Source organism: Stomoxys calcitrans, chromosome 1 (assembly GCF_963082655.1).
Source record: "Stomoxys calcitrans chromosome 1, idStoCalc2.1, whole genome shotgun sequence".
Lineage (NCBI taxonomy): Eukaryota > Metazoa > Arthropoda > Insecta > Diptera > Muscidae > Stomoxys > Stomoxys calcitrans.
Genome location: NC_081552.1, coordinates 20833128 through 20836720, shown reverse-complemented (window position 1 = coordinate 20836720; position 3593 = coordinate 20833128).

Sequence of the window (3593 nt, the reverse complement as noted above, 5' to 3'; positions counted from 1 at the left end):
TTGTAAAAAAATTCATAATAATTTAAATTTTTGTCCACCGTGGCAACACTGTGCGCCGCCATCCACGTCGTAGTTATAACGGCTGGTGAGGTACTACTCTCACCTCTTCGAGAGAAGAAATCAGCCCAAGAAAAACCCTGGATGACCGGGAAGATTCAAAATATTGGGAAAGAGGTTCGCAAACTTTACAAAAGAGCGCGTCGTAAAAAGCGGTGGTTTATTAAGATTTGAACTAGACACGACTAAAGGAATACAATAAGATTACCTGAGCGGCAAAACGTGCCACCTGGAAGTTTTTCTGCAAAAAGATCGATAGCGTTAAAGACGCTGCCACGATGTAAAAGTTTCTGTCAAAAACCCATGTCCAAATTGAAACGTTAGTAGACTTCATGGAAGTGAGAGCAGAGCCAACGGAGGACATGTTGGGGCTGTTGATGAAAACGCATTTTCCCCAGGATACGACGGCACTCAAGGGGACACCAGAATCGTGGAATAACGATGTTGATCGAAGATATTATAGTACAGGAAGCATTGAGGTGCTTCAAACTATTTTTGTCACCCGGAGCTGATGAAATATTCCCAGCGATACTACAGAAGGAGACCGCCTGTATGGCACCCCATTTGGCCATTTTTTTCACAGCATGCCTAGGACTTGCATATACTCCGAAAGCCTAGTAGAAGGCAAGGGTGGCATCTATAACAAACGCCTACAGACCTATAAGCCCTGCGTCCTTTCTACTCAAAACCATGGAACGTATTGAAGATACCATGATAAAGAGTAGAACACCGGCGAACTGCTCAAATACCAACAGCATGCCTACGTCAAGGGAAGGTCGGTGGAGACGGCCCTGCATGAGGTTGTGCATAAAATAGAAGAACCCTTCGATGCCGGGACATACACATTGGCGGTATGCATTGACATCGAGGGGCTTTTAACAAGGTGCGGACACATTGATCCAATTTTTAGACCAGATGTATAATTTGTGGGTCTCATGAAATAAATATAAGAAAGATAAAGTGACACAGGGCACGCCACAGGGTGGGCATTTAATCGCCATTTAATCGGTTTGTCAATGGTTAACCAATAAACTTGGTTAACCCGAAGCCTTTCGGGTCTATGCGGTTCGAGTTAAGGACATGGGCTACGAACGCGCATATAACACTGTGGAAACGGTCGGTAGGACTGCGAAAATCCTAAGGGGATACTCGGCTCTTCTGAAGACGAGGCTAATTCTGAAAAGAAGCAAGAAGGAGGGCAGTATAGCTTTCGGTGTTATAACGAGACACATAGAACTACGAGCCCACTGATGCAATATTGGTGCGGCAAGTGGTAGCATGTGTAGGGCATGTGGAGGGCATCTGATGATACCATTGAGCATTTTCTATACCATACCCCGGCTTTCGGACCTAACAGACACCGTTACTTTGGTGGCGACACAATACCAGACAAGATCCAACTTGGGGGCTTGTTATGGAATACAATTAAGGATTTTGTAAGTAGCACGGAATTTCTAACTTATGATGATGTCGATTGTGCAAAAAGTGTAGCATTTTTTCGATATGTTGCAATGAAATCGAAATTTTGTATTCGTTTGTCCAAAAAAATGTAACCCCATCACCGGGTGTAGTGTTCGTTGGTAATGGTGCTTACACCGTGCCAAGTCTATGGTGGAAAATCGGCGGCTATCATTCATTCAATTTTGTTTGAACAAAGGAAGAAGAAGACAAATTTTTTTGAATGTTTGGAAAAAAGCGGCAAAGACGAAGATTACACTATACAAGACATTGATACTACCCGTGCTGTTATATCATTCTGAAGCATGGGTACTTGTGAAAGCAGATGAGGCAGTGCTTGGAGTATTTGGGAGAAATAGTCTTCGTAAAATATATGAACCACGAGCTGTATGACGACAATAGCATAGTTACACGCATCAATATACAACGGCTGTGTTGGCTAGGTCATGTTGTCAGAATGGATGAAGAAGCTCCAGCAAAGAAGTGTTTGGAAGGCAAACACGGTGGTACACGCAAACCGGGAAGACCAAAAGCCTGATGAAAAGTTAAAGTGGTGGGAGACACCTTGAAACTTGGTGTCAAAGATTTTAGAATGAGCGCAGAAGATCGAGGCGCTTGGAACGCTATTCTAAGTTAGGCTATTGGAACAAATATTCTGTCATAGCCAATTAAAGTAAAGTAAGTTTTATTCACCTACCTGTATATTAGATACATTGCTAAGAAGTTCTTCACCCGAAGACGAGTATGGGATTTTTACCGTATTATTTGGTCGAAATGTCTACGTATGGATATATGAACATGTTCGAACTCTGTGAGGGTTGGGACGACATTTGTAAAATGTTGTCCCTTGTAAATGCAACATTAGTGTAAATTTTTTTTTCAGAATCGAAGTCACCATTAGATTTTCTTTTTCGAGGATAGTATTTAGAGCGTACGTAGCTTTGGTGTATGCCCATTCTGACATTGGGCGAATTAATATCCGCACCCCTTTTCAACCTAACCTAATTTTTTTAAACAATTGTGTTGTTCTTTTTTGGGGAAGTGCATCAAAGTGACATGAAGCTTAGTTTTAGACGAATTGTGTCAAAAACGAAAAACTCTTCTTTAAGTTAAAGTAATTGAAGACATGAAATAAAAGGAAATTATGAATATATGGATTATATAGCGTCACAAATTTGAATATAAAACTGTTGGTGTATTTTCAACGTATTTTACATTTTTCCATATTTATACAAAAATCCTAGTTTAAGGAGTATACGTCAATGGAAGTAGTATTGTACATGTAGCTTCACTATAAGTCATCAACTTATATGAAAAGATTCTATGAAAAACTCATTAAGATGTGAAGTTAACTTACACCCTAATACACACTTAAAAACGTGTTTCAATTCAAACCCTGCACTATAAGAACCAACAATGGCTAACATATTTCACTGCCACATCGAGTGCCACTTATTATTGTTTAACACAATAATTTAATTGAAGCATACATATATACGAAGGTTGCCTTTAATATTTCGGTATTGGACAGTACTTGTGTGGCAATCTGCCAAATGACTGCTCTATCTCAAAGCGTGACATTTTTGTTGTTTTACGTACTCAGAACGTTTTGACATACGAGCGGTAATTGTGTTGTTTACAGTAACTTAAAAGATTCATCTTGCCCAAAAAATGGAATTAAATCGTGAGCACCTTTGTGCGATTTTTATACCCTCCACCTTAAGATGGGGGGTATACTAATTTCGTCATTCTGATTGTAACTACTCGAAATATTCGTCTGAGACCCCATAAAGTATACATATTCTTGATCGTCGTGAAATTTCATGTCGATCTAGCCATGTCCGTCCGTCTGTCCGTCCGTCTGTCCGTCCGTCCGTCTGTCCGTCTGTCCGTCCGTCCGTCCGTCCGTCCGTCTGTCCGTCCGTCCGTCCGTCTGTCCGTCCGTCCGTCCGTCTGTCCGTCCGTCCGTCCGTCTGTCTGTCGAAAGGACGCTAACTTCCGAAGGAGTAAAGCTAGCCGCTTTTAGTGTAGGTCGGTTGGTATTGTAAATGGGCCATATCGGTCCATGTTTTGATATA